This window comes from Kryptolebias marmoratus, linkage group LG12 (genome assembly GCF_001649575.2).
Source record: "Kryptolebias marmoratus isolate JLee-2015 linkage group LG12, ASM164957v2, whole genome shotgun sequence".
In the NCBI taxonomy this organism is placed as follows: domain Eukaryota; kingdom Metazoa; phylum Chordata; class Actinopteri; order Cyprinodontiformes; family Rivulidae; genus Kryptolebias; species Kryptolebias marmoratus.
In genome coordinates, this window is record NC_051441.1 from 16,157,263 (window position 1) to 16,168,488 (window position 11,226).

The window sequence follows — 11,226 nt, forward strand, 5'->3', positions numbered from 1 at the left end:
CCCACACACACACACACACACACCAACCCCCTCTCCATCGCTCCCTGTGACCACCTCGCCTCAGCTTTTCATCGCTCTCCCTTCATGGTTAATAAGGAGTTTTAGATGTTAATGACATGCTCTCTCAACAAAAAGGGGGGTGGGGCACACACACACACACACACACACACACTAAACACCAGCTGTTGTCTGCTGGCCTCTTATTAAACACAGACCCTCAGAAAGCTTCAGCTGCTTTGGCTCTGTTTTTATTATTTAAATTATTTTTATTCCGATGCAAACGTTACGTGTAATCGAATGCCCAGCTCGCTTGGAAAGGAATGCATATCACCCGCCGCCTTCCAGGCCAGAGGTCGAGACCAAGACCGCCTCGCAGCCTCGTTTGGTCGAACCTCCAGAAACAACGTGACGTGCAACAATCTTGTGCAACATCTCGTGTGTTGTGAGGGACTCTCGGCTACTACCACGTCAGGTTTCAGCTCAGCATCTGTAAAACTGATCGAGTTGTAGCCACTTTGGGGTTTCCTAAGGTCAGTTGGCAGTGGCGGCCATCTTGAATTGGGATGACTCCAAAAGTTAATCAGTTGTAGATGTGCATTCAGTGATTCTGTCCTGAAAGTTTCATTAAAATCCGTTCAGTGGTTCATGAGATATTTTGCTAACAGACAGACATTGTTGACTCCAACAGTCGATGATAAAGTTTTAGGCAATGATCTCATTCAATAAGTAGCACTCGGAGTATGTGCTGTGAATGACTCTCAGCTACTACCAGATCAAATTTTAGATCAATATCTGTAAAACCGTCTGAGTTGTAGCCATTTCTGTATTTGCTAAGGTCAGTTGGCTGTGGTGGCCATCTTGAATTGGGTTGTCTCCAAAAGTTAATCAGTTGTAGATGTGCATTCGGTGATTAAGTACTGAAAGTTTCATTAAAATCCATCCAGTGGTTCATGAGATATTTTGCTAACAGACACACGCACAAAGACATAGGTAAAAACATTGCCGCTTTTGCCTTTGAGCAGTAATTATACCACATATAACACACATAAACCGTGTTCCTGTGCAATAAACTAAAATAAAAACAACACTTTAAAATAGCTCTGATTGATGATTTCAGTTTATTTGATAAATTTGGGGTAAAAACGTGATAAATCTGAGAGATCTGACTGTAAAAAGACATTTTTTTATTATTATTATTGGTTGGTCTCCTGGGGCGAATAATTGATGAACTGAAAATGGGAGTTAGCGTGTGTGTGTGACATGAACATAAACCATCTGCTCTCTCTCACACACACACACACAGCAGGGGGATCCTTAACATCTGGCCCGGCTCAGGAGCTGTGAGCGCTGCGGCCCGTCGGAGGGCCTCACCGCGGGGAGCGCTGCTTTCCTCCCAGTTAATAACTGGAACTGGAACATTTTATGTTCTTCCCTTTCTTTATTCAGTGCCCGCTTCCTTACAGATCTACGTTAAAAGAGAGAACTGTCCCGTCTGAAGGAACCTCCGCACACGTTTGGAGAAAACCTTGGACATTTTTCTCGTCTTGGATCCGTCTAACGACTGGAGGACATTGTTCCTTCTCCTAGTTCCATATACTCTAAATTAATTTTGAATCTTTTCATGTTCAATTGCATCAGGCTGATCGGCTGGAGGGCACCATTCACTGACGGTCTAATTTATGTGACAAATAAACTGTAAAGTGATTCAACTCTGGAGACTTTTTGACAAATTCAGATTGAACTCGTCCAATGTCTCGCCTGCTCTTGTGTGATCTACAAACACAAAGAGTATGTGCTGTGAATGACTCTCAGCTACTACCACGCCAAGTTTTATCTCAATACCTGTAAAATTCACTGACCTACAGCCATATTTGTGTTGGCTATAGTTGGTTAGCTGTGGCAGCCATCTTTAATTAGATTAGGTGTAAAAGTTAATCAGTTGTAGACATACATCCAGTGATTATGTCCTGAAAGTTTGATTAAAATCCGTCCAGTGGTTCTTGAGATATTTTGCTAACAGACAGACTGAACATTGTCGCCCTTTAAAGGCGGGCAACAAAAATGTAACAAAAGGAGTCCGAGTGCTACAGCTAGCTGCTGCTGTTTGAGCAAGCGAGTTACCATAACAGTCTGTGGAAACTGCTGCGTTGATTTAAAGCCGTTAGCTCATCGATCCAGCCAGAACTAAACTCTGTTTCTCCAAACCGAGGTTGTTCAAAGAGCTATCTGCAGCAGGTAAGATATTAGTTGCTCATAATTAATTAATTAATTAATTAACGGTTGAAAGGTTGAAAGAAAATCTGTCCTCCAAGCGGCACACGTTGTGCGTTCTTTGGCCATTACCTGCTGGGTCCCTGTTAGCAAAATATCCCAACAACCACTGGATAAATTTTAAAGAAACGCTCAGGAGTGAATCTCTGGATGTGCATCTTTAAAAGATTAGTCAGTCAGTCAACCTGACTCAAGATGGCCGCCGCAGCCAATGGAAACGGCATCAGTGTTGCAGATATTGAGCTAAACGTCGACGTGGAAGCAGCTGAGTCATCCCCACGCGTCGCCTCATGTTTAACGTCAGGCAGCTGACTCCTTTCGTTTTGTTTTCATGTTTTCTGATGTTCTGAGGCGTCAGGGCTTCCTGTCTGGTTTCCATCTCTGAACTGAACCGTCTCCTGTCCTCGTCACGCCTCGTCTTCAGGCCATCCTAACCTGCTGGGGTTAAACTGAAGCAATCAGCAACATAAACCCTCCTGTTTTACCTCTGAGACGGGCACAGGGACACAGAGACACAGGGACACAGGGACACAGGAACAGAGGGACACAGGGACACAGAGACACAGGGACACAGGGACACAGGAACAGAGGGACACAGGGACACAGAGACACAGGAACAGAGGGACACGGGGACACAGAGACACAGGGACACAGAGACACAGGGACACAGAGACTGGGAGAAGCCTATGTAACAGGTATGTGAAAATGTCCGAGCCAGGAGGGACACAAGCAGCAAATGAAGCACAGCTGCAGCCACATTCCTCTGCAATAGAGACGTGTGAGTGTGACTAACCCACTCCGCTGTGCATTAACGCACAATCAGAGGAGGGGGGGCGTTCACACGCTCTCTCTTAAAGAACTCAGTTATCAGCTCACCATCTGAGGAGCTCATCACTCAGTTTGACGACCTCCTCCTCCTCCTCCTCCTCCCAGGCAGCCTCCTTGTTGTCTGAACGCTGAGTCAGCATCTGTGGTGTTTCCCTGTTTTATTCCCCCCGATCTAACCTCTTCTGCACACTTTGAGCTGTTTCTCTTTTTCTTTTTTAGCCATTTATGCATCAAAACATTCAGCTCATTTAGGAAATGGAGGCTAGGACTTTTGTTTGTTGTAACTTTTATACATTTTTTAGGATATTTTACTTCATTTTAAATGAAATTCCAAATAGAAATACATTTAGATCCTTCAAAATGTTTTGTTTTTAAAAAATCTGCTTCAGCATTGCTCTATTTTTGTCTTCTGATGCTACTTCTAGCTACTTTTAGTTTATACCTATGCTTTTGCTACTTTTAGCTTTAACTAGTCTTTTGATACTTTTAGCTAATCTTTTGCTATGTTCAGCATTAATCTAGCATTTTGCTCCCTTTTGTTCGTAGCTAGCATTTGCTACTTTTAGATTTTAGATACAGCTAAACACGCAGCTGAACACACAGCTGAACACGAAGTTAAACAGGCGGCTAAACATGCAGCTAAACATGCAGCTAAACCTGCAGCTATAGATGCAGCTAAACAGGCATCCAAAGACACAGCTAAACAGGCAGCTAAAACATTTCCCTATCAGCAGACGGGTCTGTTTTCTGCCTCCTCCACAGGACGGAGTCACGCAACAAATACGGTTCATGTCTGCCAACAGGTCCGAACCAACACCAGGGACCAAAAACTGCGCAAGCTGGGCCGTATTTCAGAATCTGACACCTCGTGTGTTTTGGGAATCCTGCGTGTTTTAGCTGCAGTAAACACACCATAAGCCGACGCAGCTGCTGCCCAAACGCTCAGCTCTGGGATGACTGGAGCTCAGAAAGAATGCCCCCATTTTTCTGTATGGAGTGTGGAGGCAGTGTGAGGAGAAACACGATCTCGTCGATCATGGTCGCCATGGTAACCACACACCTGCGTCTGCGGCTCTCCCACTGCAAGCAAGACAGGCGGACGGAGACAGACTAAAAAGTAACCCTGAAACAAAACAGCCACAGTATGGAAACTATAAGGTTGTATGCTAAAAATTATTGAGAAGTGAGCGGCAGGAGGCTCTAAGGGTCACACAGGTGAACTTTTCTGTTCCGGCAGTGTTTCATGTGGGAAATATGAGGGGCTAACAAAACCCTTCACTCACAGTTTCAAAGTCAAAAGAAGATTAGGTGTTTTTGCTCCCTGAGGTTAGGGTTAGGGTCTCGATGTATAATCTGGACTTGTGTTTAGAAAGTTGTGCTCAAACGTGACAGTGGGACATCATCAGATCTCTAAAAGTCATAAAACCTAAACTGTGATTGTGGGGGAAACCGTAAAAGATTTCAAAACCTCAGCTGAGACGTGAAAAGTCCAACTTTCTGAATGAAGCGTCTGCTGTGAACTCCACAGAGGGCTCTTGCAGTTCTTGGCTAACTGTGTCTCTCGTACGATGTGTTCCAGAAGGTTCTTTTGTTGAATTTGCCACGTCCAGGATGGCCGAGGATCCACACCAGCACAGCACGAACTTCAGCTACTTAAAGTCAGACCAATCCTGACCAGGCCGCAGGTTCTCATGTATAACTTGCACCTTCGTTCTCTTCATTCCAAAGCTGCCGGGAGGGGAAATGGACAAATGTGGCGAACAGAAAAACACAAAAGGCCTTCGCGACGCAGGCACGCACAGACGTCCTCTCCTGCAGCCTCTTTGACAGGAAGTGATTTTGTGCACACTGCAAAGGTAAACAGCTTTAGTCCAAATCTAACATTTCACATGGAGAAGAGGAGCTTGGAAGAAAGAGAGGGGGCGAGGGGGGGTGTTTGATTTGGACTGGCTGCCAGAGGGTCTTGTTAATGCACACACACACACACACACACACACACACACACACACACACACAGATGGTGCCTTTTGCCACAGAAACATACCAGCCAGCGTCCTGGAGACGAGGAGACAGAAAATGAATGAAATGCAGAAGCTGATATGAGAGAGAGAGAGACAGAGAGCACACAGTCGGGTGGGGGCAGCAGAGGTAAAGCGCCTTCAGATTAGTCTCCATGCTGACACACATGCCGCCTCTCTGGGTTTGGACGACCCTGGAGCGAGGTCGCAGGAACGGGCCACCGCCGCCGCTGCAACTTGGAGGTCAGGAAACAATGAAAAATCCAACATGAGAATCTGAAGAACTGAATTCCTGCGTCACCAAGCTGCACAGCACAGCACATTCAACGTTACACTTCTGGGTTTTTATGACCTTTGAGTCATTTCTGAGCTCCCCACCACCACGAGAGGCGGGCGACGGGGTGACTGTGCTCATTTGTACGCCTGTTGGTAAAACATCTCATGACCCAGTGTTCGGATTTTAATGAAACTCTCAGGAAACGATCATCAAACGTACCTCTGCGGCCGACAACCTTCTTAAGTGAACCCCATTTAAGATGGCCGCTACAGCAAATCGACCTTACAGTCAGTTATACAGATGTGGAGCTGAAATTTTGATGTGACAGGAAATGAGTTTCTTGCAGTTTTGCATCTGAGCTCACATAACTTAAATTCTATTTCTCGCGATAAGATTGTTTTTAATTTCAGACTCTGTGGGTCTCGACAAGGAATGCTGGAAAACCTGCTGGCCCATTTCTTATCAGCCTATGTTGCATTGTTGTCGGTGCTCCGGGACAAATAAGTGCCATCTTGTAAAAAAATGCAGAAGTCGTGTTAAAAAAAAAACACCCTGGAGGCAGAAATACCAAATCAGCTCAGACGATGTGGTAAAGTGTGCCTCCTGGAGCCAACTTTCAAAGTGCTCTAAAACAGGAACTCTCTCGTGTTGTACAACCATTTGGGGAGCCAAAACAAAACAAAACAAAAAAACAGAAATGGTGTGCTGATGACAGCTAAAAAGCCTCACCAGCCTGTTGCCCAAAAACTTCCTGTCCTCATGGTGACTAACACCCGCAGAGCAAAAAAGAAAAACTTATAAGGCGAGGAGGGAGTCAGAGGCTGAACCACCTGCCAAACGTTGACCTTATATGGTGACCTGTCAAAGAAAAAAGTAGAAAGAGGAAGTCCTCTTTCTGTCAGCAGCAGAACAAGGTATCAGCTTTGTGGTTGCTGGAGCTAATCTTTACCTGTAGGGGGCAGCGGAGAGCAGCTGCTGCAACCGGAAGTGCTGGTTTTTAGTTTTTTTTTATATTTAAAGTGCACAAATTCAGAAAGCCCTCATCAGCATGGGTGTGTGATGGTTTCATGGATTCGTAAAAAGGAAGTGGAAGCTTTGTTTAAAGTGTCCTGCGATGATTTTAAACTTTCACTGACACCTAGATCTGCTCTTCTTCTGACAGAGGAGGAAACTGGAACATCCTCCTCCTCCTCCTCCTCCTCCTCCTCCTCTGCTGCAGTTTCCAGTTACTGAAACACGAGTTAACGAGAAGTGAAATCGCTCAAGCTCTGAATTCCCCCATCATCTCACACACACACACACACACAGAATACAACACAAAGAGTGTCCCGTAGAAGAAATGACCTTCAGTGAAAACACACACACCCTCACACACACACACACACGATTTCCCTGTCCTTAGGGGTGAAACTGATTGCCATGTGACCCACTCGTGCATTCCTCAGATTTCTGTCATGTGACCAACTTAAAGATGTCCTTTTATGGACGCCAGCGTTAACAAACAGGGCGGGGCCTGGCTGCCCCACACCCAGGTCAACAGAGCACAGAATGCACAACCTAACTGTAAACTACTACACGCAGCGAGGCACACTGCTGCCAAGTCAAACAAAACAAAAGAAAACTTCAGAGGGACTAAAAGTGGTTGTGTAATCAGACGTGCCTTCCTCCCTCCGACTCCTGGATGTCACAACAGCTGCTGCAAACGGAAAAAAAAAAAAACGGCGAAGTGTTCATGCTGTTGTTGGACACAAAACCAAAAGTACTCTTGTGGTGTTGTGCAGGAGTTTTCTGTGTGTGTGTGTGTATGTGAGATATCAATCTATTGCTCTCATCTGTCAGCTCCTGTTTAGTAATCATGAGTTTGTGCCAAAGCAGAGAGCTGACATGCCGAGAGTTGTTAGTTCAGTTTAGATTGGAAGGCACGATAAGCTCCCGACAAGAACAAATACCAGAACTACAGATTTGAAGTACTAGTACCTTAAATGTGCCACCTGTTTACCACAGATGTGGCTTAAAACCTTTCTAAAGGTTCCTCCATCGAAGCTCCGCTTTCACCTTTTTTCTTTTGTCATTTTGTCCTTTATTATCATCCTCTCCATTCATGCGTAATAAAAAAAGATGCCCTCACTGCACCGGGACTGTGTACGACTACTGCATGACTCCGAGTGGCTAGCGTGCTGCGCTAAGCTGAAATAATCACTGCCGTGACGGATTAGAGGGCCTCCAGTCCGGCTCACTTGTAAACACAACAAGTGTCTGCCAGTGAGTGGCCAGGTTTCTGAGGCCGTCCAAGCAATAGCTCACGTGTTTATCTTCTGAAGTGGGGCTTTGTGGGAGGCGATGAACATTTATTATCTTACTTGTTGTAGATAGATATTTGAATTAGCTAAGACTGGAGAAATTAGTTCAGATCAGATTGTCGAACTAAAGCGGCTGTGACCAATCCTGGTCCTGGAGGGCCTCTGTCCTGCGTGTTTCAGGTGTTTCTCTGCTTTGACTCACCTGATTTGAATGAATGAGTGAAGAACAGGCTTCTGGAGAACTTGAAGAGCAGAGAAACAACTAAAACCTGCAGGATAGAGGCCCTCCAGGACCAGGATTGGACGCCACTGAGCTAAAGGCTAACGGCTAAGTGGCTTCCTGGTGCCTTAAAACAACTCTGCTCTCTGAGATTTCATATCGCTTCATGCAAACACTGTTACAAACCTTTACACCGTTGTCACTGCTGTTCATTCGTACCTAGACCTCCAAAGCTGAAGCCAGAGCGGGACCAACCATACCTGCGGGGCATTTCCAGTTCAAGCTTCAAACAAATGGAACTTTACCCTTATTAAAATGAGTTTGAATAATTTATGCAAAGTTCTACTAGTTGTAGCACGACCTGCAGGAATATTGCAACACTTCCATGTAAAGGTTTGGATGAACCGCCGTGAGCTTTAGGCTGCAGCAATCCACTTTGGCGTTAGCCTCGCCCAAAACTAGCCGTTAGCTTGTCAATCTGGGCAGAATACAAAGGGCTTTCTACAACAGGTGAGATGCTGATTGTTCTTAACATTTCCATTGACCCTTACGTCTAAAGAACTGCACTACGCCAGAAAGCGGTGGAGTAAAACGAATGAGAGGCTCAGAGAATGGGCTTAACGAGGATGAAAGAATAAAAAGAGCGAGTAGATAATTGTGTCATAAACGATGAGTCTCATAAAGCAAAATGAAAAGACGGACAGGGGTCGGAGGGAAAAGGTGTGGCAGGTTCTTATAAATCTTCTACAGGCTGCACATGTTCCTCTCTGACAGCCGGCTCTCCACTTCCTCCTTACCCCACTTCCTGCCTCTGCTGCAGGCCCTGTGCCCTTATATGGCAGCCGCTGGCAGCCAATCAACACGGCCGTCTCATTCAAACTGTCAGGGCCAGAGATAGGGTGGAAGCTGCGAACAGCCCCTCTGTGCACACACAAAAGCTCACTGCAGGCCTGAAAAATAAAATAAAACAAAACAAAACATCAAAAAACACACAAAGAAAATGGATTCAAAATGTCTGCAGCTCCACGCCGAAGCTGTTCTCTGGCTGCAAATGGAGAAGCAGCCGGAGAGAAGGAGGATGTAGACAGACTTATGATTTGCAATGCTACTAAAATCCCTGTGTAGGCCTTTTTTGTTTACACCTTAATCAGCAGCTGACGCCGGGCAAGCACTGATCAAAGACGAAGACGACGCAGGGAGGATGAAGATAAAGCGGAGTGAACCTTTAAAGGGGGGCACGGCCGGCTGTAAAGTTACATAAAGGATGTTCGAACACAGATAAATGCCAGAGAGTACAGAGCGCGTGTAGGTGGCTGACCTCTGGCTCACTGTGCTTTAGCTGAGGGAAATAATAAGGAAGATCAGGATGTGGGAGAACGACCACAGCCAGTCAGGGAGGCTACTAAGTCCCAAAACGAGCCAATCAGAAGGCCGGAAGCTTGTGCAGAGAGCCAATGGGAGGAGAGAGGCCCTCCCACCACACGGAGACAGATGGTTAAGGGATAGAGGAGCCTCGTGGATCTACCAGCCTGCAGGGGGTCAAATAAGGTGGATGCATGGTTGAACGATGGGTTCAGATCGCTTGAAGTCAGTATCTTACCTGATACAGATAGCTATTTGAACGACCTCAGTTCAGAGGAAGTTTAGTTCTGACCCGAGCAACAAGCTCATGAACTTGTGTGCACGCAGCCAATCTGAAAATCTTTATAGCGGTTCACTCAAACGCTGTTTATTAAACTTTACAACGCCGTTAACTTCCCGTTACTGCGGAAGTAACACGATATCCCTGTTGGAAGTATGACAGCTTTGTAAGTAAACACGTAATGTGAAATTGAAGTAACGGTTTATAAAACAGCGTTTAAAGGAACTGCAGTTTTTGAGATTAATTTGTTTTAGGACAGCAGCAATCGATTTTGTTGGTCAGTCTGGTTGGAACTAAACTCTATTTCTGCGCTTCAAAGCATTAAACTTATGCCTCTAAGTCTGTCAGTCTTCACACATTTCTTTTAAATATTCTGAATCCTAAGCTAGCTGGTTCAGTGTGATGAACTCATCAGTATAAATATCTGTAGCCATACTCGGTAAAATGTCCATTTCTTCAGCTGTGAAGTCAACCACCAGACTTCTTTCCTCGACACCTGACTACAATCTCACACCCTTAAAAGGCACCTCAGCCTCAGATCTGGACCAATGGGAGGCGGGAGCGACACGAGGAAGCGAGCAGCCTGCGCAGGAAGAGGAAGAGAAGAAGAACGCGAGGCGAGGACAGAGGGCCCGGTGTGCCGTTCAGAGCGACAGAAAGGAAGACAGCATCCAGCCACACCGCGAAGCCTCCGGCGCTGTGTGTGGTTTTTCAAAGTACCAAAAAAAACTGGGTTATACACTTTGAGCTTTGATTCCCACTGAACCGCGATAGTCGTACGATTCTGAAAGGGCAGGGCAGCAAAGTTTGTGACAAAAAACTCAAAAAAAACAAAAAAAAAGAGGAAGCACAAAACCAGCAAGTCAACTGAAATGCACACAGTTCCCCCTACAGTGGAGGTCCGTTCTGTAATCTGAACCACCTGTCATCACGGTTTACAAGGATGCAGACTGACACGAGCAACCTGGAAAAACAGAGCCTTAATAAAGCAAGAAAACAAACCAAAAACGCTGTCGAGTCTGCAAAAAACGAACAAACTAACAGGATCTTTCACAAACGGTTAAACCGAGACCAGGCCCCAGACGGCACCAGCTCACCAACAAACTGGAGGATAGACAAACAAAAGGCAAATGAACCGGACAGACCTCACCTGGGCTGAGGGCGAATGGGAACAGGTGAGAGTGGGCGGGGCGAAGGCTGGGGAGCAGAGATTGACGGAGGACACGCACCCTCAAGAAACACATGCAGCAGACACAGAGACCTGCACCAGAGTAACACAAACACAGACCTGAGGAGGAACTCCAGTGGATAAAACACATGAAATGAAGAGACATGCAAGAATTCTCATGTTTTATTTGTGTAAAGAACCATCATGGTTCAGAACACTCTGTTAGGATGGATGCCATGGTGGGGTGTGGTCAGAGAACTGTTTGTTTGGGTGAATAAGACGAGAGGGCGGGGGCGTTGGAGTAAGGAATCCATTTGGGTTGTAAATGGGAAGCTAATCCAATCCAAGCACAAACTGGCCAGCTGGCAGGCACGACACACACACACACACAGCTGGTAACTGGCCCGTGCCTTGGGGTCGGACCGTCACCACGGTGACCTGTGGATCAATGACTCTGCAGACGACCAACCTACTGGCTGAGTCCCAACAGAGGGGGGGGAGG